The sequence below is a fragment of the Cupressus sempervirens genome, chromosome 11 (genome assembly GCF_028749045.1).
Source record: "Cupressus sempervirens isolate cs-2001-9-10 chromosome 11, ASM2874904v1, whole genome shotgun sequence".
Classification (NCBI taxonomy): domain Eukaryota; kingdom Viridiplantae; phylum Streptophyta; class Pinopsida; order Cupressales; family Cupressaceae; genus Cupressus; species Cupressus sempervirens.
Window position 1 is genome coordinate 636,916,196 of NC_143128.1, and position 24,814 is coordinate 636,941,009.

Consider the following 24,814-nt stretch of genomic DNA (forward strand, 5'->3'; position numbering starts at 1 on the left):
GAAAACCTTAACACCCCCAATGATGTTAGCATTAAGTCCTCTAATGAAATGTTGGACCATTAATGGTGAGCTATCACTAACTCCTGCATAAGACATAAGCTCGAAGAACTTATGCTCATACTCCACCACAGTCTTGGTAGCTTGTCTCAAGTTATGAAACTCATCTGCCCTCTGAAGTTGCCACTGCTCTGATAGAAATCTCTCATGGAAGTGTTCAAGGAACAACTCCCATGTAACAGTCTTCATATTTATCCCAAGTTTCTTCTCCTCCATATTCCACCAAATCGCTGCAAAGAGCTCTAAATAGGTAATGGCATATCTTGCTCTGACATTGGAGTCAAAGTCTTGCATGGAAAAACATCTATCTAGTGCAATCAACCAATTCTCGGCATCATATCCAGTACCTTCTCCATTAAAAGGTTTGATCTTGACCCATAATAGGTCCTTCATCTGGAGGGACTAGCTAGACCACCTGTTGCTCTCTAGGATCCTCCCTCTAGGACTCATGGGCCTATCTCTATCTCCATGCTCTGAATGATGAGCTCTATCCTGTAACGGTAGGTGTGCTAGGATCTCCTTGACCAAGTCTCTAGTGACCGGTCCTTTTGTCTCAGCATCTTTCTTAACACTAGCATCCTCTCTAGCTTCTTCCTGAATAGGATCCCCTTAATGGACCAAGGAAGGAATACGGTAACTAACTCTCCCATGACTTCTACCACGTCCTGAGCTATGACCCCTAGCAATGGATCTAGAACCAGAAGTCATCTCTCCTACAACACCTAAACACAACAACGATATCTGAGAATCCATCATAACCATAGGGTCATAACTTACCGACATAAAGCAATAATCCAAAAAGTTTTATAAGTTATCTAGCTCCATGTTTAGAATTTGTCTCACTTCAAAGTTTTTTGTTCAACAGTTTGGTTTCAAGTTTGATGTCAATATAAGTTTGTCGTTTAAATGCATTGTAAGTTTACTAATTGCTCAAGTGATGGTGCACATAATGCCCAGAGTTCCCAATGTTGAAACTAGGCTCTGATACCAGATGTAACGCCCCGCTCAGGAACCCAAGAGAAATAAACCTAACATGTTACAATGTTTACTGAACTATTTCTTTTTAAAAGTTTAAACAACATCAAGATAACATTAATGCAGAAGCAATATGAACATACACAACACATACACATATGCAAATATAGGTACAGTTTCAATTCCTCAAGAGTTCCTTTACGTTGAGTCACATTTAATAATTTTAAATTAATTAGTTTAAGTTTCCAAATACAATGTCTCAAGATCATAAAGGAATAACAGATACATAGTCACATAAGCAAATTCATAAGTATAAACAATACAATGAAAGTACATCCAATCAATAACATCCACTGCACATGTCGCAGGGTATGTGAGAAAAGATACAATACATCAGAATACATGATAACATATATACATCATCTGAAAAGAAGTCTCTGAGATATGAAATAAGAATGATAAAGGTACATTTTCTGCAATGAACATCCAACAGCTAGCAATGTGAAGGGGAACCCAAATGGTAAGAAGACACTACCTCCTGACCGCGTGGTTACCTAATTAGGCTTCCACTCCCACCGTGCAAGGAAGATAATGAACGATCCACATACAGTAAAACAAACATAAAACATTCCTAGGCAAGGTACCCCTAATAGCCAAAACTACCTCAAAGGTAACACATACTACACAAGAAGATAAAATAATCCAGAAGGAAAGAACACTCAATCCAGTACTGACACCACATAACCAAACATCATACATGAACCAAGTATAAACCAAATACCAAGATCATAAGATAAAGTCAATGAAAGATAATCATCTCAAGTCAAAAGCCACATGTCAAAAGTACATCATCCATGAATCACCAATCATCATCAACGAAAGTAAATAACCATAATAAACACATTCGATAATAGATACACCACCAACAATAAGTACACCACATCCAATAATAAGTACACCACCAAAGATACACAAAATCTACAGAGGAGACTCAACTATATACTAGGGAGTGTCATCACATGGCTGCTTAAGTTACCCCGGACTGATCTCTTAAGAGACCCCAGACCCTCAAGCGTTGAGTTACCTTGGACTGGTTACTTTGAACCCTGGACCCTCAACATCACACATATGAAAACTAGAAAGCTATCTCAAGAAGACGAGGCACTCTTCTCATTCCCATCCTTAGCCTATACAAGCACTCAAGGCATGGGTGGATCAAATCTCTAACTTATCTTTTTAGTGTGTTTCCCCTCCATAAATTTTAATTACTAGATTATCACTTATTACATAACTTGCATTAGGTTACCCTGGTACTGACCACTTTGGGTCCCGGACCCCTATGCAAGCCACTCCCAAGTCACGTACCTAAACAATCTCTCCTAAGCACATAAAAACACAGTTGTGTCTCATACCACAACATTCATAAAGATCAAACTCGGTTCCTTAACAGGCAACCTAATAACAAGATGGTTCTCCCACCCAAGTACACATAATTTCTCCACAAGATAAACCTCATAGATATAATCTCCAATATGAATCACAAAACACATCACAACATCTAGTCCCATAAATAGTATCCAAGAAAACTCACAAAACCTCTGGTGTACATCCTAGACTAGTCAACATCTAATCAACTTGAAAATTCACGAAGGATAGACAGTACATAGAAAACATCATAGTGTCACAGTTGATTTGATTTGAAAGCATATAGTTGAGTTAAATGAAGGTTATAGTTTCAGTTCAACATACATTCTAGGTAATAAGTTTTCACAATCATTCCTTTTCAACTAACCCATTTCTATATTTAAATGATTGTTCAATTACCTTTTAACTAAGCTAAGGATAATCATTTATTTATTTATGTTATAAAAAAAAACTTTAATGATTTTAAATAAAACAAATTCGACTTTATTAAAATCATTAAACCCTCATTAATATCTTCCATTAAATCAATAATCTATTTTTACAAATTTAACAAATAATGTCCATTATTAATTAACTTTAATTAAGCTAATATTAATTAAATTAATCAATAATTGTTCATTTACATACTTATATTAAAATCTTCATTGATTATCAATTTATTAATTTTTAAATAAAAACTATTAATAATTATGAAAACTACATTAATATATATTAATATTTAAATTATTAAATATTTATAAAGATCATTAATAAAACATTATTAAATCACATTTATTAAATACATTTTAAAACGCATTAAAATTTATAATAATAAAAAAAAAAAAAAAAAATATATATATATATAATGTATATATGTCGGCGTGTTTAAAGGCCCGCCGGCTTGGTACTTGCGACAGCAGGTACCCTGCTGCGCGCAACAAGAGTTGTACTGCTGCTTGCGGCAGCAGCGGTATTGGCTGCCGTGGCAGACTCTGCTGGCAGTAGCGGTACCGGCTGCTGCGGCAGACTCTACCGACATCAGGTACGGGGGGGGGGTATGTCCCCACCCTAAAAATTATATATATTATATATTTTTTTTTTAGTAATATATAAATATATTAAAATATTTTAAACAATCCAAATACATTATAATAAATTAATATTATTTTTAAATATATTTCTTTTAAAAATAATAACAATTTATATATGTATAATAATACCTCTTTCTTTCTTCTCATTATTTAATTTTTTATTTTTAAATACTATCTGCAAATATAGTCTGGTAGAGAAGACACAACAAATCATTCAAATTTCTAATTTTAAATCTTCTTTTCCTTCAAACCCTACATGATTTAATTAATTTCCTCAATGATTCTTCTATATGAATAATGAGAGACTAATTTTAACCAATTAGATCTTGAAGACAATCGAGATGATAAACAAAATTTCAATCACCCAACAATCACGAACCAAACAGATATTTCCAATTAAAATTGCATTCATGAGATTTCAAAACCTACCTCGTACTAATGCTAAAAGTCTAACAGCTGGATGAAAATTTCTACTGCAAGCAAAATCCCTCAAGCTACGAACAATTCCTTCTTTTCCAAACCCTCTGAATTGCTCTCCAAACCTGTGTGTGTTCTCTGAAACCTATGTGTGAAAAACTTGTCTCCCCAAAAATCTCCCTTGAAAAATGAACCCTCAAATTTGATAAGGAGTTCTCTTCCTACAATTGGGGCACTAATTGTGTGTTTACCTGAGAGGTCTCTTGATCAATCTTGTTAACTCTAAAATCAACCTTTATTTATCTTATCTTTCATATTTTCATGCACGTTAAATGGATTATTAAATCTCTTTATTTAATTTCCACTCAACTTCTATTTTAATCAATTTATAACTTATAAATCTCATGCGCACTTAATGTTATTAAATATCTTTATTAATTTCACATGTTTAATCTTTTCAATTAATTTCTTTTCATTTTCAACTCATGCATAATTCATGCGAACTATAATCTTTATGATAATTAAATATCTTTTCACTTTTAATTTCATTTTTAGAAACTTAATTGATAAAAATATTTATTAACTTAAATAACAATAATATTTAGCATTTATTTAAAAATGCACTCTTAATATATTATTATTAAATTACATAAATATAATCACGTTCTAAATTTAAACTTTAACTTTTATCTCCAATATTTAATTCTCTCTCATTTAATTAATTCATTCATGCACAATTAATTTCCTTTTTAAATTAAAATATTCTTTTATTATTCCTTCATGCACTTTAAGTGAATTGTTAAATTACTTTATTTAACTTTCCACTTTACTTTACTTTAATAAATTTATAACTTTAATCTCATGTGCACTTAATAAAATATCTTAATCAAGTTCACATAAATTTTTATCTTTTAATTAATTTTCTATATTTTAAACTCATACACGCATCATGCAAACTTAAATCTTTTATTCATAAATTAATATCTTTTCACTTTTAATATATTTTGAACGTTTAATTTGATAAATATTTATTAACTTAAATAACAATAATATTTAGCATTTATTTAAAAATGAACTCTAAATATATTATTATTAAATTAAATAAATATTATCATGTTCTAAATTTAATCTTAAAACTTTTATCTTCCAATTCAATTCTTTATATTTAATTAATTTCTCAATTAATTAAATATAATTAAATATTCAAAAAGTCATAATAATTCTCCATTAAATTAAATTATTAATTTAATCTATTAATTGGACTTAATTAATAGAAATTCATCAAAGACTCACAAAACAAAATACGCACAAAAAATACACATGGGTTTTAAAAAGGGTAGACAGTCTGTTACGAGTCCTCCTTGCAGGACAAGTATTATAGGCTTATGGCTAGGATTGGACCTGATCATTATCTTCCCATTCTCACCATTTGCGTATTTGTAATAGGGCACGCTCTTCCTGGCAATTCAGGGAAGTCGATGCCCGATACCTGCATCCTGCATAAAAGACGAGCATGTACATGTATATAATATATCTAAACTAAACAGACAATGGCGGGGAGTGGTTCATCGTGTAGATCCTGACTAGCAGGTGACTACAACTCCCTCCCCTAACCACATCAAACACGTCAGACAGAAAGATAAAATAAAAATGCACACCATACACATGCAAGTATGGGGTAAGTATAAAAATCACAAATCTAAGATCAAATGCGTACATATAATAATGCATCTCTATCAATACAACATAATCATCATTAAAGACATCCTGTTAACATTTTTATGAAAGAAACCACATTTACTAACTAGGATCATCAAAATACCATTAACAACACATGAATGAAATCAACTAAGCAATAATAACCGATGCATTTGTAATTCAAAACATGAAATAATATCATAATATTGTAAATCCAATATCTCTAAACTAATCAATGCATAAAATCAACCTAAAATAAATTGACAATGATAACAGAAATGCGAACTAGGGGCAGGCACTACAGAAGAAGTAGGAGATACTCAGAAATGAGTATAGACAAAAGCAAGCATTGGTGGAAATCAAAGATATATTCCTTGATGCATTTAGCTTGCCAGTACTTGATGAAACCAAACCCATTATGGAGCAATTTTCCAACATAGTGGACCAAGTACAAAATGAAGACCTTGATACAAATGTTAAATTATTAGAATGGTCTAAAAAGAAGTTTCAAAAGGAAGTTACTGAAAAAATATCTAGTGAGATAGCACTTTCACAAGTTGAATTAACTAAGAAGGTTGAAAAAGTGAAAAGAGTACTTGAGAATATATTCTCATTGTACTCCAAATTGTGTGATTCATCATTCTTCACACAAGAAACTAGCCAAAGAATACTGAACTTGGAATGCAATCTTAAGATTTCTAGCACACAACTACCCAAAGATCTAACTCAAAGTGAGAAGCATTTTGCAACTATGCTTCACACCTAGAAGGAGTTAGCTATATTGACAAAAAAAGAGGCCATTACTCCATTACTAGAAGTACTAAAAAAGGAAATGGCCTATGTAGAAAATTTTGTAAAGAAAGATCCTAATCTTTCTACCCTAGAAGGCCTAGTATATCTTGCAATAAAGACAACCATCCAGGAAAAATCACTGAAAATTGCCTTAGATAATTGGGATGCTTCTCTGAAGATGATCATGGAGGTAAATAATTTTTTTGGCTAGATATTCTATTCATTCTTAGGGCCCTTTGACATAAGTGTCAAAAAGGGGGAGATATTCATTATTGCATATAATAAGAATGGGAGAGATGCTACATTCTTTAATGGAGATAATAAAGAATATCCAATGGGGGAGATATTCAAATATTCAACTTTTGAGGAATTAATAAGTAAATAAAGCCAAAAGGATGCAAAAATTAAAAGAAGATGTGAAAGGGGGAGCATAAACAAAGGGAGAGTACAAAAAAACAAGTATAGAGTATAGACAATGCAAAGAGTATCAGACACATCAACATGAGACAAATTTAGCACAAGAGTCTTTGGTTGTAGGAATAGAATTTGTGTTATAGAATTGGCATATCAGCTCAAGGGGAGTTACAAAATTTTGAACAAGTTTTTGAATGTTTTGTACATATGCCAAACAGAATGCATAGTATACTCATAGAGATCAGATGTATAATGTTCAGTTAAGTGTTTTTGCCACTTATGTCAAAGAGGGAGATTGTTGGTCTTAGATTGGTTTTGACAATTGAGTGTCAACACACTTAACCAATTCTCAAGATGATGCCAAATATAATATAGAAGTTGAGCTACAGTGTGTGCCAAGCTAGAGAATTCAATAGGTGTCAAGTGAACTTTAGGTGCCAAGTGAAGTTCAAGTGTTGAGTGATAAGTGATGCTGAGTCACTGTAGGTGTCAAGAAAAGTATAGATTCAAAGTGAAATAGAATTTCTATAGGAGCTGAGTGAGATAGAATTTCTATACATGATGAGCATCAACAACTAGTAAGTTCCATGTAACATAGAATCAACATATGATTTTTTATCTTCACAAACTTGATGTAAACCATTTTTTGAGCTGACTCAGGATGAATCTCAAAGAATCTTGAAGATATGATCGAATCTTTTACATTACTTATTTTTTGAGCTGACTCAAGATGAATCTCAAAGGATCTTGAAGATATGAATGAATCTTTTACATTACTTATGTAATTAGCATGCAACCAATTAGAAAAATGGAGAAGGCATGCAACCAATAGGAAAAATGAATGAATTGAGTGAGAAATGAAGATTGAATATTGATCATAGATTCGTACCTAACCCTAAGTCTTCAAAGCCTTTAAAAGGAGGATGAAACCCCATTATGTGTGTGCATAGAGAAGTGTATGGGTGAATTATCTTAGAAAGAGAAAAACAACATTGCAGGATTTAATTGATTGAGAACAAAGTATCAGAGTTTTGAGAAGAGACATATTAGATCAAGCAAGGATCAGAGTAGTCAGAGTGGAACAAGGATCTAGAATTAGCAATTAAGGATTACAAGTCATCTGGTCAAGATTTTCTAATACTCTCTAACAATTGTATTAGGAATGAAAATCCTATGATGATAGGATGGTTTAATAGCCATGTTTTAAGCCTTTAGACAAGGTGCTAAATCCTTTAATAGGGTAACATTCCAAGTGAGTGTTTGTAAAATCTTTAACTAGACCGCTTTTAACAGGGTGTAAAAGTCTTTAACAGGACATGCCTTTCACAGGGTAGACCATTGGAAGTGGTCAAAATTTGTAACCTTAAATAGTTATATATTGTTGTAGTGATACTTTGTGGGTATCATCCCCACCCCAGTTTTACCTTCTCATTTTGGAGGGTTTTTGGGTTACCAAATTCTTGTGTTATCTATTTTCATGCACGTCTTTACTTTTCATGTTTATTAGATAAATTAGATACATGTGAATGTTTACAGTTAAAATGTTTTGAAAAGGTTAAAGTCAATTACTTCTGATTCACCCCCCCTCTTAGAAGTAAATCTTCCCAATTGTAAATTCCAATAGCTAAATCATGAAGAGATGCACATTTTTCAAATTATTATATGCTAAATCTTCTGAAGGAAATGCACATAAGTTGCTAAATCTTGGGGAGAAACATATTTCATATTCATTGTGATATTAAAATGTGGATCTATGGGTATTCTAGAAGCCATTAGAAGACACATTACAATTACAAGTATAGTTTTTGGGTGAACTATCAGGTATGACCACCTGTTTGTCTCTCCCTCTCTCTTGGTGATTGATGGTAAGGTGGGCATCTTACTAGGTGAGGTAATCACTTCTTCTTTTCTTTCTTTTCCCTTTTATTCTAGTAGGATTGGATCATGAAGCTATGTTATTTATAGCATTGCTCTTGTCTTTCTTATGTAATCACTTTTTTTTTTTTTATGATATCTTTCCAAATATGATATTACTATGAGAAATATTTCTTAGCAAGGTCTCTTGTGCTAGTTGATTTGGGTTTGTTTAGTACTCATCCTTCTTTTATGTTTTTTTTTTTTCACACCCTTGTGTGTATGTTGAGGTGGAATCCTTAGCCTAGGGGCTTGTGTACTTAGCTAAGCATTATTCTATCTCATTATGACTCCACTTAGATCTCTTCTTTCTTCTCCTTTATCAAGAGGTTGCATTGAATCCATATTATTGCTAAAGTGGGGGCTTAATGTATCATCTTAAAATGGAAGAAATTACATGTTAAAAACATTTAGCCTTCCAAGTAACTGGTATGGTTTCATGTCAAGCACCTTGAATAGGTCTTTGTGTGGATCTAGCTAGTTTCCCCTTGTTCAGCTTCTCTTTATCTATCTGCAGCCTATTTTTGACAATTTTCTCTGTGAAATTGATGACTTTAACTTTCTAGGTAAAGGATAACCTTAAGGGTCAAGATCAACCTCAACCATGACCTAGGTCAAGGAAAACCTCAACCTTGATCTAGGGTAGGGTCAACCTCATCCTTGACCCTAGGTCCAATTTTCAATTTCTAGAGGTTTCAAGATATCAGGTTTTGGAAAGTTTCATTTTCCTACTTCTAGGTTGGTTGTTTCAAGTTCTAGAATGGTACACTCTTAAATTGTATTTAATATAGGTCCATCTCTAGGATTTAAGGTTAATTGGGATTTAATTCTCTAATGTCAACCTTCTCTAGAAGTTTGTGCCCTAGATCTCTATATAAGGAAGCCTTCTTCTCTCATTTTCTCTATGACACATTATGATATCAGATGATCCATTATTTCAAGGATGATCAAGCAAGAATTTCCATCAAGAATTTTCAAGGAAGCATCTAGTCCATTGTCTCCACTCAAGTTTTCCATTGAAGATCAAGGATTCAAGCATTCAATCATTTGAAGGGATTTGGTTCAAGCATTCAAGATTCATCATTCAAAACCCTAGATCTAACTATCATGGTGGTGTGATCTTCCTTTAAGATTCTTTGTTCATCTTCTAGATCTATTTATTCTTCTCTTAAGGTGGATTCCAAGCATACAATCATGGAGGTTTTGATTTACATTTGCTAATGTTATGTTCAAGCTTTCATATCAACATACTTGTTTAAATTTAAAATACAATTTCATACCTATTGAGTATCATAGCTTCATTATTAGATTTACTTCTACTACTTGCTAGAATTATCTATTTCAATTCCATTATAAAGGTTGATTCCAAACTTGGGTTTGACCAAGGTAAACCCCTCATCCAAACAAAAAAATCATTTTTCTTGTAGATATACATGTGGAATAGTGAATTAAAGTGCATATTTGGATACCATTTTCATCGAACTTGCAAGATTCACAAACATAAATTTCATCAGAGTAGTGTAGGTCAAGGTCAACTTTTTGGGGTACAATTGTGCCCTGAGGTAAGATTGTGCCCTGCTATCAACGTTAAGGTCAACCTACCTTCAAAAGAACAAAATGTTTCAGGGTTTTCTGCATCTCGACATTTCCAGTCCAAAATAGGTTGCAAAATTCCCTAAAATTGTACATAGACATTAGAAATCAGCATTTTCCATATTTACCCTACTTTGCAGTTAGTATTTTTCTTTTATTCATTCAAGGTTTCAAGTAATTATTTTTTATAGTAGATTATAAATTTTCCTCCTTTCTTCATATTCTCCATAATTTGATTCATTTGTTCATTGATTATTTCTTTCTGATTGATCAACTTGGATCATTCCTTTTGGGAATTTCAATTAAGAATAGGTCCTATATTCACCTCACATCATATTTCTCTCTATCATCCATATTTTCCTCTATTCAATAAGGTGAATTCATTTTCACCCTATTCACCTAGTTATCCCCTTCAATGATATAATTCTGTATTACCTTTTTGAAGGGTCAGATTACCCATGTGTCACTTAAGTTGGGTTCCCTTGTTAGGTTCATTCACTCTAAGAATTGACCCCAACCCTATCCATTTAAATCATTCACATGTATACCTTTATATTTTCCCTAAGTCCATTTTTAGCAGGACTTGGGGGTGGTGATATAGCATTGGACAAGTACCAATATTTTGGGAGATCTCAATGGATTGAAGGAAGATATGTCTCCAAGGCCTATGATCAATCACTATCATTGATTAGATGTAGATCAATTCTTTTTATATCCTTGCTTTCTAAAGTTGTGCGAAGGATATCCAAAGTGATAAAGTGAGCATTCAACACATGGGCATAGTGGAACTAAACTCATGTGCAAGCCATAAAATAGAATGTGTTAGAGCAAGTTGACAGAGTGGCATGTTTTGGTTGGTTGAGGGTGCTGTCTATGAAAAAAGAACTTTAGTTATATAGGAACTATCAAATCTTGTTAGATCAATGGCTATCACATTCTCTCTTTTGCAAAGATGTATGAAAGATAAATAAAGAAAGAAAGTGATGAGATGACATGTGTCCTATTTGTCAAAAAGCTAAAGGTAGTGTCAAGTTCTGAACCATCACATGAACATAGGTGGTCAGATAAACTCTAGTTTCTAAGTTGTAAATGTATGAAAGACAACAACAATTAAGTCAATTCATTTTCACATCATCACAAATGGTTAATAGTAACCCAAGGTTAAGGTGGAGAAGCAACAAAAGCATGTAGTTGTATCTTTGTAGGGTTAAGTGTTGAGTTAGATTTTTAAGTTGTGAGGTTGCAATTGAAATGAAAAAATTAGCTTCAAATAGTTATCACAATGTCATAGGTTAGAAAGAATTAAAGGTTTTCAAGTTTTGAAGCAACAATAAATGATAAAACAATTAAGTTAATAGTCATCATAGCATCACACAGTTAAGCCAAGAGAAAAAAAATTTGGTTGCAAAATTATGAAGAGCATCTGATGACCAAAGGAAATTGTTAGTGAAACATCATAAGGTTTCATTTATAGTCAAGGTCTTCACTTGTGAAGTTGTGAAGAGAGATGGTAGTTAGTCAAAATAGTGATCACAACATGACATAATTTAGAAAAGCTTTGTATCTGGTAGTTGCAATGAGGTGGCATAATTAATGTCTGAGGCATCGTAGCATCACAAGTAAAATAAATGTTATGTTCTAAATTGTTGTGAAGATGCAAGATAGTAAGATTCATGGTCATCATTGGGTCATAGAGGTTAGTGAACTAAAGTGATGGACAACCATAAAGAAATGATAAAACATTGAATGAAGAGGATGCATTTTTGCAAAGCTATCTAGTCAATGAAGAAATAGGGTTGTGAAGTAGTGAACAAGAGAAAGCACATGATCGCAAGCTTGACATGACGGTTGGAAAAAAAAAGGATGATCTTATGGAAAACTTCAAAGATATAAGACCACATGGCAAGGTTGACTGTTGAATTCAATTGACTTGATGTCACAACTAACTTGGTGCTATTGTAAACACTATCAAAAGTGGCTCATTGATAGTGAAAAAACCCTTTGATTACCTACAATCATATTTTGGTGTTCTTGACTCTTGATAAATGCAAATTTCATTTTACCACCACCATGGTTATCCATTTACCCGTCAAAGGAGTTATGACTGTTGTTCCTATCTCTTTAGGGCTTGAGTTTTCACATAAAAATTAGGTTTTATGCATATGGACATGCATTTGATCAAATCTTTCTCACATTAGTAGTTATTGTTCTCTATAACTTGAAGTTAGTAGTTCAATTTTAGGGTTTTAGTTGAAGTCTTCTTACTTATGCCTAAGCTATAAAGGAAATTTTTGTAACTCTTTCAAAGGGTTGATCTTTTCTCTAATTTTGTAATAGTTGTATTGCATCCTCTACTATTATAATTTCCTTTGCTTCTAAGTGAATATATTTCTCTATTGTACCTCTTTCTTCCATTAATGTATTATGAAATATCTTCTTGCCTTCTATTAATGTGTTGCTTCCATTCTTCAAGTTGTATGTTGTATCTATTTTGCCTTTGAATGACATAGAGTGAAGCTCCTTCCTTATAACATTCTATTGGTTTCTAATCTACATGTGGTTGTTCAGTTAAAGAGAAGATTGAATCTCTGTACTTTGGGATTATATTGATGAACAATGTAGTTCTAGGAAGAGATAAGACTAAACGTATTATTTGGTGTATCAACCCTCTAGATTAGACTAGGTAGTTTGATTTCACGCATTTTCTTCTCCATTTTCCTTCAAAGAAACTGTTAGGTGCATCCAAATAGTGAGGGAGATTACCATCTCTAGAGAATCAATCTCATTGTTCAAGTCCCACAACTTGGAGATTGTTTCCATGTTTCACAAGGTTTCCTTTAGGTCAATATTTAGGCAAGGGTGCAAAGTTTTGTGATAATAGTGGTTATCCTTTCTTTGTTTCCACTTAAAAGAGCTATGGGTATGAATTTATTGAATGCATGAACATTTATTGGCCTATTTTCTGTCACTCCATGAGAAAATTTGTGTACAAAATCAAATTTTATTTAATTTCTTTCTTTATTTTCACTTTGTAACATTAAATTCAGGTGGTGAAGTTGAGTTGTATTGTTGTAAATGAGTTATTCTTGATCTCTTGAAAAGGAAACTTTGTACATGCGTCTTCTCTTCTCTATTGTATTTTTTGTAGTTGCATTATGCTCTACAATTGTACCCTTTTGCCTTCCAGTAATGAAATTCTTATTTTTACCTCTTCTTGTCATTCATGATTTGTACAGGTATTGTTCCTTGTTTTGAATGTTTCTTTCCTACTTCTTAGAATTATATGTTGTTTTTAATCTATTGATAATTTTTGTATTGTGAAAATATCCTTCCTTTTAACATTTAATCAATTCCAAACCTATATGTGAATTCTTAGGATATAGAATAAAGTTGAGATCTATATATTTGGGTATCTCATTCATGTGTTGTACATTTGTAGGAATATTTTTAACCATATTTTCAATCTAGTACATCACCTTTCCATTTTAACAATTTAATTTTCAGCATCTCCTTCTCTCTTTTCTTGAAAAGTTGTAGTTTAGGCACATCCTGATTGTAAGGAAGGTGACGTTCTCTGGAGATTAAACCTCAGAGTACAATTCCCACTCTTGTAGGTTGTTTCCATGTTACACAAGGTCTCTTGAGGGTCATACCCCAAGAAAGGGTGCTAGCTTTTGTGTTAATAGTAACCATAACCAATATTTGTTGAAGATGGGAAGTAATATAATATATTAACTTTATCAAGTTTTATGATGTAAGTCAAATGAAAATGTGTCTTAACCATGTTGTATAATCTCTTAAAATTATTTGATGATATAATTAAAATATGATTATAATAATACATTATTTACTTTGGGTTGTATAATCAATATAATATAAGCTAGGGGTGTAATTAGTATAGCTCTTGAGCTAAATAACTAACATTCACAAGGCTAAGTAGGAAAAAGACTTATAGTGTAAGTCTCAATTTTTCTATTTAGTTTAAATTGTCTTTTAAAAATTAGTATTATGGTAATTAGCTGTAATGATCCATTTTCATTTCATTCTTAGCTCTCTCATCTTGATGATGGATCATTGAGTATGATCTAAACATTGATGCTAATAAACTCACACACAATCTCACCCAAAAGCATGAAAATAATATCATGCATTGTGGAAATATGCTATAATTAAAAGTTCAAAGTAACCATGTCTTGGGAACCTTTGCGAAAGTTGGAAATATTAATATAATGTTATTTAATAGTTAGTAAAGTTATAATTTATCTTTCTTCTGCATTCATGTTCTATTAAGTATATTTGATGTAACAAATTTTTATATAAAAAATTGCATCAATTATATTTTCATATATTTTAGTCTCTCATGGGTTTCTAGGTGGAGCATTACATCCTTGGATCATTGATATGAAAATTTTAGTGTATAGTTATGATAAGGTCACAAATTCATGGGTGAATATAGTTCAGATGAGATCAGAATACCTACACCTTTCTTATGAACTCCAAGAGAAGGTTCATTCTTGGGGGGGAGGATGTGAAGCCTCACCCTAACCCATCATAGCATAGCTATTACATTTATATTTAGTACTTTATGTTTTGATACTTTGATACACTCTAGATTGATTTGGATAATGACTTTGACCATTTGATACTATTTGTTGATTTACTCTATGATGATTAGAGCCTACTTATTATGCTTGATGATTATTTACATATGCATTTAGTTGTTCATTTGATTGATTGAAATTGGATTATGATTAAATGTAAATTTTAGATGGGTAGTATTTATGAAGTTAATAAATGATGTTAACGATTATGTCATGATGATCTGAATTATGCAAGTATTTTATATGCACATTGATTTAGGAATGAAAAGGTTGTCTAAAATTGTATTTAGAAATATTAAATGTTGAAATTCAATAATGAAAAGTAGATAATTTTATTTTGTGCATGTGTGTGTATGTGTGCATGTGTGTGGTTTTTCCATTGATATGCAAGTTCGAGTGTGCACAAAAATAACCATGGTAAAAAGTTAGACAACCATGACTAAACCTATGTGCAAATTATGAATGTGAAGATTTGATCTATTGAAGAGATTTAAACCTTGTTGCTATATATTTTACTTCATAAATGTAAAGTGAATGTGTGTTGATAGATTAGATTTGTTTTGTGAAATTAACATGTCACTTGTAATGTGAATTATATTTTATGGTGTCACTTGACACTTGTAATGTTTATGTGTATAGTGGCATGTCAAATTAGGACATTGGAGAGATACATCTAACTTCAGTCTAAACCAATTAGAATGCTTGATTTTAATCTATTTTCTGAATGATATCATGAGAAGTTCCATTTAGATGAATTTAAAATTCAGATTTTAGGGTAACTTTAGAGGACTTAATGATGTTCCTAGAGTGTTATTTTAGTGAGAATAACTTATGTATATGTTAGTACTATGAGTTGGGACTTTATTTTGACATCCTTTATACATAAATCACTTTTATGACCCTTGAAATATTCAATTTACCAAGAGTTGTGAAAATTGAAGAAGTCATAATCAACTTTTATTTGTACTCATAGTTAATTGAACTTGCATTCATGAAGGGAGACTTAGGTGGAGGAAATATTCTTCTCACATTTATGATGAGTAGTGGAGTGTAATGTCATGTTTTAGGACATTATATTTTAAACCCTAACTATGCATATATTTTCCTATTTTTCTCCTAGATACCCCTTATAGGAATGTTAGTATTTTGTATATATATGTTTTACATAGTAAGAGTCACATCCTTTCATAAAAATAATTATATTATACTAATAATTATATCAATAATATATATTATAATAATAATAATATAACTATTAATAATATATATTTATATTAATAAGGTTAGTTATATTAATTAATATCATAAGATATGTTATATTAATAATTATATTATAACATGTATTATTTTAATAGTATATCGACTATATTTATTATATTAGATTAATATCTCATTTGTATTTTCATATTGCTATTATAATACAATATATAATATTATACTATTATATGATTATAATGTAATATTACTTATAAAATATTATTAATATTACTTCATATATAATACTTATTTATTATATGTCAAAATAGGGATATCATAGTCCTACCCTCTCAAATTTGCTTGTCCTCAAGAAAAAACATTCATACATAAGCTCCTTCATAGATACAAAACATATTTGCATACATCCTAAAAGATTTATGAGGTATATGTTTTTAATGAATGAAAATATGAAGCAAACAAAAGTAGTCACATGAATGCATGAAAGCACAAAGCATGCACAATGTAGACAAAATGAAAACACAAAGCAAACACGATGCATATAGATGAAAACATGAAGCAAACATGATGCAGACAGATGAAGACATACGTTATGTAATTCCTTGATTGTGAACCTACAACCACAAAAAATCATTACTATACATTTCCTTTTTAGGATTTCCTTATATCAATCCCCTGACAAGGTATTTATGGTCTCAATTTAGTGACTTGTCAATCAAAAGTATAGTTCATTTATTAACTCATCATTTCGTGAGTATGGGAGGAGAAATTATAATAGGGTGCCATGTTACCCAATCATAGGCCTCACCATTCTCCCTCATTATTTTTATCTCTCTTTGATCATCATCTCCAAGATAGTGCCTTTGCATGATGTATCTCGGGGTATTCTCTCCATCGTAGGCCTTACCTAGTACCCTTGGATGATGTGGCCCAATGCCCATCTTACCGCGGGCCTTACCTAGTACCTCTGAATGGTGTCACCTAGCCCATTCCACCACAAGCCTTATCTTATCTTGGAAGATGATTTAATATAATAAAAGTATAAATGCACATAATATTCTTGCTAGTTGAAATTTTATAGGTACTAGCTCAATAATACTAATTTAATCTCCATGCTTAGAACTACTCATAATTCTCTCTCAAATTCCCAATATTAGTAAGGTCAAAATGTTAAATATTATATTCTTTATAAGCATAATTGACATATTAAATATTAATATGAAAAGAAACATTTGAAATAATATACACATACCTTTATTGGATCAATGTCAAATGTCTTTACCTTCTTGTAACACAATGACTTAGTTCTTGCATTATACCTATACCAAGATTTATGTAATTATGAACTTTGTTCGTACTTCTTTTTTGCCCTTATCATAGATGGTAGTATGATATTTTCCAAAACAAATACTATTTGATTATCTTCTTTGGATGTATTATGATGATATGTGTCTCTGCACTTTATTATTTGATGGCTTCTTCGGATATTGTAAAGGAAATCAATTTTGACCAAACAAAGTCATTAGTCTCCACCTTACAAATATGAACAAAGTAGTACATTTTCTCACTAGTGAATCATCCACCTTGTAAATATATAAGGCTGATCTAAAGCTTGTCTTGCACTAAGAATTAACATGTTCAACTCCTAAGATTGATTGAGCATGTGAGTGTCTATGAGTAATCATGATGTTTGTATGGATCCAATTGCATTTCTTCTAGGCTAAACTTGATCTATTGTTCTTTTACATTTTTAGTGTGTTCTTTTTCTTCCTTCTTGTATTGAACCATCACATTTGATGTCTAATTTTCCCATTTTAGACTTTTGCATCTCACAATTCTTGAAAGATAGAGAAAATGGTAGACCAAAAGTAGTTTGAAACAATTTTCAGGCATTGACACTTTTCTATTTTTTTTTTTTTTTAAAAGTCTATCACTAGAGATCCCTAGTTAGTTCATTAATAGTAGTTCTATTAGCCATTAAAGGGCAATCTCAAGCCAAAAAGTGGAGCTGCACACTTTCTGACTTTCTGAGATGAAACCATTATGTGATATGAAGCAACATGTTTCTTCAAGAGATTATGGTGGGTAGTTTATGAGCACAAGCTCTATAGTCATCCTTGGGTGAAAAAGGTTTCCTATTGACAGACACAGGAACAACTACAAAAAGTGAAGGTGGGGGAGCCACATGAGGTTACATTATTACAATCATCCACTAAAATTAAAAAAATCCACTCTAATTATGAGTGCAAAAGTATAAAATTTTGTTGAACACAATACTTTGGTCTCTTGAATTAATTCTTTTTGGCATGACTAAAATTATTTGCAAAAGTTAAAAACTAATGTATCTTGGATGGCCAAGACATGGCTTGAGCTCCAAAAAAATATAAACCTACAAAACTAATGATAATATCTATACTTCGTAGAACATGAATCTGGAAAACTTTGAAGAAAAAAATATTTTTCATTTGATAAAGTCAGGGATGACTTGTAGGGCTTCAACCGAGCTTGGATCCTCCATATTGAGGGGAATGAATCCATGGTCCTCTTCATCCTACACATGCACACCAACTATTTTTCCACAATTCCTGAGAAACTCACAGTAATTGTCAGGATTACCTCGACTTTGATGAAAGTGTTCTATCGATCTTGGATGGTTTTCCTTTACCTTAGTCTAACCCATTGGAGGAATGCACGAAAATGTTTAGGGAATTGTCAATTGCGGGGCCGAATAGTTCTCATGAAGATTTTGAAGATTGCAACACTCAAGAAGTCACACTGATAGACCAATATTTTACAGAATTGTTTTGATCTGAGTCATTTCCCACATGATGAAGTAGTTTTATGTTTTGAAGCTTCTTTTGAATTGCTTGAACTTGCCATACACTGTTAGATGAATTCTTAAACTTCGGATATTTTTGCTATGCAAAAAACCCCTAAAATTGGTTAGGTGAAGAAAGAATGTATGTGATTCTTATTCACTTATCCTCATGCTAATTCATTCATAGAAATTCTCCTTCAGTTTCTACTCACACAATTACTTATCCTTTCCATCAAGATTTTATGCATATGGCTCTTAGATTACAGGTATTTGCTAATATTTTATCCTATAGGCTGGTAGAATCATGCTCTGATAGCACTTGTAATGTCATGTTTTAGGAAATTAGATTTTAAACCCTGAGTATGCATATATTTTCCTATTTTTCTCCTAGATACCCCTTATAGGAACGTTATTATTTTGTATATATATTTTACATAGTAAGAGTCACATCCTTTCATAAAAATAATTATATTAATAATATATATTGTATTAATAATATATATTTATATTAATAAGGTTAGTTATATTGATTAATATAATAAGATATGTTATATTATAACATATATTATTTTAATAGTATATCAACTATATATATTATATTATATTATATTATAATACTTTATTAAAATATATTTTAATCATAATGTCATTATTTATTATATTAGATTAATATTTCATTCATATTTTCATATTGCTATTATAATACGATACACACACACACACACACACACACACACACACACACACACACACACACACACACATACACATATATATGTATGTATGTATATATATAATATTATATTATTATATGATTATAACATAATATTACTTATAAAATATTATTATTTTAATATTATTAATATTACTTCATATGTAATACTTATTTATTATATGTCAAAATGGGGATATCACAAGGAGTATGGGTTTGAGAGGCTTTTTAGAGGATATTTTTAGTGGTTATTCACCCACTCTCTAGTTTTAGAGACTTCTAGATTTTGGAGATTACACAAGCTAAGAAAGGAAATGGGCTCTTCTCAAGTTTTTATTTTCCATTAGCTTTGGAGGAAGGTTGGTGCTCTTTCCATGAAAGAGACTCATGCTTGTTTTTCTTTTTCTTATGTTGTAGTAGTTGCATAATTATGTATGTAATTTGATCTTGTTGTGAGGATGAGTTTGCATGGTTTCATTGTTTCTTCTCCTTTGTAATTTTTGAAGGCTTGTTCTTAATGGGTGTGAAGTGACATCACTCACCCCTAGGAGAGAAGAAATGGCCTTTGGGTGAAGGGGTTAGCTGGGATAACTCTTGAGTGTAGAGTCTTTCCCTAAAAGGAAGAGGGATAACACATGAAGTATAAACTTTATGGCTAAATTTGTGTGTTGTATACTTGGGGTGATAAGGGAAGAAATTTTGAGAAGAATGATATATGTATTGTAAGCCTTGTGAAGGAATTTTATTGGTAGCCTTGTGAAGGCATGTTATTTCTTGTCTTTGGATTCTCCTCTTGGGTTTGGCATACCTTCACCCTCTTTCATGGGTTGCATGGGTGACCCATTGTGATGCTCAAAAAGTGGGATTTCAACATTGTTCTTGTGTAAATATTGCATTGTGACTTTGTGTATGGGTGTAACCTATTTAGTCTTGGTTCTCAAAGCTTGAGGGTGATCTCAAATGAGACATAGGCTAGGAGTTGAGGTCTCCATGGTTGCATTTCTTGTTTTCTTTGTAGATTTTTATGTGAATATAAGTTGAAGAAAAAGATTTGGAAATTGTTCACCATGTTGGTGTTATTGAGAAGAAATATTTATGATGTTTTGTAAAGTTCATTGTAATAGGGGAAATCTCAAAGTTGATCTCCATCTTTGAATTGTGAAGTTGTAAAGTTTTTAGTGGAGGAAATGTATCCAATTTCATTTGAGAAGTATTGTTATTATATAAAAAATAAAAATGTATTTTTCATGAGAATGGAGTTTTGATTTCATTGCAAAAATTAGAATGAAATCTAAAGAAGTATCATGATCAAAAGCTTGTTTCCATGAGTTTCAAATGAGTATTTAAATTGAATAAGAATGCTATTTTGAGTTTCTTGAAAACTTTGAAAAAAATGAAATGATACGCTTTTGTTCGCAAGATTTACTTGTAGTAGCTAAAAGGAAATTAGATGATTTGAAATATTATATAAAGTGTACTAAAAAGGGAAATTTCAATAGAGAGAAAGTGAATATAAGGTTGTATGAAATTCATTGTTTATCTTTACAAATTTTTTTTTTGGAAACAATAGTTAATTTGTGGTTCAACATATTCATAATCCAATTTAGAACTAACAAATGTATTACTTTCAATCAAACAAAAAAAAATAGTGTATTTGGAGCTAATAAAATGATAGCATTAGATTAAGTTATATTTTATAATATAACCACAAGATAGATAAATTAAATAAATTAGTAAAATGAGGTTAAAATTAATGGGAAAAAGACAAAATAAACAAAACGTAAAGTAGAGATCTAAAGATCTCTAGAAAATGTATGGGGAAGAAAATTAATCCCCTACAAAAAAATTATAAAGAGGCTTAAATTCATTCCTCAATTTGTCCTACTAAAAAGGGAAAACCAACAAGTCTTAAGAATACATAAAAATAAGAGCAAGTTTGAAAATAGGGCAACTAAAAGTATTCATGTGCTCACATTCCTAAAATAGATATCAATAATTTTCTTTAAAAAATAAATTAAATCCTCCTCCAATTTCCGCCAAAGTAGTAATTGTTTTATTAAAAACTAAAATAAAAGCATGTACTTTTATTAGTTCCTCATAGATACTATAGCATTCATGAATGTTATCTTTTTTTTTTTCCTTTTGAACAATCAAATTATAGAATTTTTATAAATGTCAATGCATTAATAATGCTTCTAATTTTTAATGTTTCAATAGAATTTATTAAAAACTTTTATGTCTCTTTTAATTGGTTAGTACAATGAACACTCATGGGTGAAACACTTCTCACTATTTTGTTACTTTGAAACTATAATATTTATTCCTCAAGTTTAGATTTTTTTAATAAACTTTTGGAAATATGGAACTTTAGTTGGTGGTTGCAATTAATGCACAATTATGGAGACATCTATTTTTTGCATAAAAATTAATATTTATTCCTCAACTTTAAGCTTTTTTCTAAACTTTTGGAAATATTTGACTTTAGTTGGTGGTTGCAATTAATGCAAAATTATGAAAACATCTATTGTTTTCATAAAATAAATCTATCCTCAATATTTTTTACCTTCAAATTAATGAAAAATTCTGAAAACATCTATTTTTTTCTCAAAAAATATTTAACATTTGTTTCAATTGTTAAACAACAATATACATGAATATTACTTCTTTCTATTGAACTCAACAAAAATCAAAACTACTATCCACAACAAAAATATAAACTACTAAACTACTATCAACAGGAAGTTGGAACTAGATGCATTGCATCCTTGTTTATAAGAGCATTCATATTAGCAAAACTTTTTCTTTTAAAAAAATAAAAATTGCATGTACTTTATAAGGGCAGAGGGTAGGGGACCCGAAGTGGGCCTCACCCTTGTCACAAGTCTCCAAGCACATAGGTGTTGTTTTAAAAAAAATGTGTTTAAAGATAAAAATTATTACCCACTTAACATGAGTGTGGGAGAGTGGGTCATCGTGGATGCCTTTGAGGGCAGACTTAGCTTGGGAACTACCCACTGCCCTCCCTTTATTAGGGAAAGTGACGAGTGGCACATAAAAGGTAAAGGTATTTTTTAATTTTAATTTATTTAATTTTTACTTTATATAACATCTAATGTCATGCTTTATATATATATATATATATATATATATATATATATATATATATATTTGATTGGTAAATGGTTGAAGACTTTTATATTATATTATAATAATAAATATAATTACAAATGTCTCTGTTCAAATGGGCATTGGTAGGAAAGAATGGAGAAGAAAACATCCAGTCTTGCTCGGGACCTTAGTCCTTTACAAGTTCCATATATAAAAGGGACGTTCCCCAGTTTTAGAGTTTGATTATCATATTACAAAATTCTATTCTAAATCTCTTCTATTAGTAAGTTTAATAACTAATTTCCAATATAATTGGGATTTTGGAAGAAAATTTTTTCTATTCTTCTTTTGTGGGACTGTTTTTTTAAAATCCACTGGTTTATCTGATCATAGCCAAGAACCTCCTCTTAAATTTCTTATATATTTTGTGCTTTATTGATGAAGTATTTCTTACTTGTTCTCTATAATCACAAACCACTTCAAACTTGTTTTTTAAAAGGTAGTACTATCTATCAATACATATTCTGATTTTGATTAGGAAAAATTGGAAAGTATATTTAATACTAGATTTTTTTAAAACTTAATATTTAAGATCTTATTCCATTTAAGTTAAATTAAAATTACTTTAGGCTCTATTTTGTCTTTTATCTTTCCTATTTATTAAAGGGTTTATTTGATTAGAATTCATAATTTTCCATATTTTAGTTTTAAATTTCTTACTTATTTATAATATATGATTACTAATTTAATTCTTTACCAATTATATTCTCGATACCTTCCACTGAATACAAAAAGAAGCATTAAATAGTTTTGGTTTTAGGATTGGTGACAACATGTTCAGTTCTTCTCTTTGATTTTAAAGTCTATTGTGTTTCCTACTCATTTTTTATTTTTAAAGTTTATTATGATACTTAATTCTTTTACTTTTATTATTCTATATTTAATTATTATTCTATCATCACCCACCTTTTTTAATCTATCGAATGCTAACTAGACTAAGAAATTAGACATGATGTTCTTACTCCTAAAGAGCTAAAACACTAGAGCAAGCTCAAGAGTTTTTAGGCTTCTTGATACATAGCACTTACGAATTCTAGCCAACAACATCACCAAATCATCTTCAAAAATGATAAATGTTCAAGCCTCAAATGAACATTAAAAGGGGGGGGGGGACACCATTCATAATATTGCCAAAAATACTTGAATGATACATTAAAAGAAGGCACAATTAATCGTTCAAAACTGTTCTCTTTATATTAGTAATATGTAATTGTACATGATTATCAAAAGGTACTTATAACAAGTCATCGAGCGATATAGAACCAAAAAACCCCACAGATAGAAATCGTACATAGGAGAAAAAGACCAAACTAATTGTATTTGTCCATATGAGGTGTCAAAGCAAAAAGAAAAACCTAGATGAAAAGGGAAACAATGACACAACCAATCATCGAACAAACTAAAACTACCCTACCCAAAACTTACTACAAGATTTTAAAAAAAACCAAAAATATAACTTGAAATAGGGCTTCCACCCAACAAAAAAAAAATTCCATACTACAAGAGAGTTACACCTCCTCTGCTATTTTCCAACACACAATTATAATATCCATAGCTTTTTCCAAGTCATCTACTTTGTATCCTAGAGGGAAAACAAAAGCCAATTTCTCTTTTCTTGATTTGAACAAATTTGGCAGTGTGAACTCCAATTTGTTCAAATTGTCAAAGACCACCCCTAGTTCAATGTAGGCCTTGAACATCTATAGATAATGATATAACCAAATCTTGCTCTGATCCTCTATGATTCCCCTCCATCAAAAAAAAATATGATACTTGCTTCCATCTTTGGCCATACCAAGTAGAATTGAATATTATCTCGAATGTATAGAGATGATCGCCTTGCAACTTTGGCTAACCCTAGATTACCCAGAGGATGAACGATATACACTTCAAGTAGTAGAATCTTTAGTTTCTGATCAATGTTTAGAACAACATTCTCTAGACC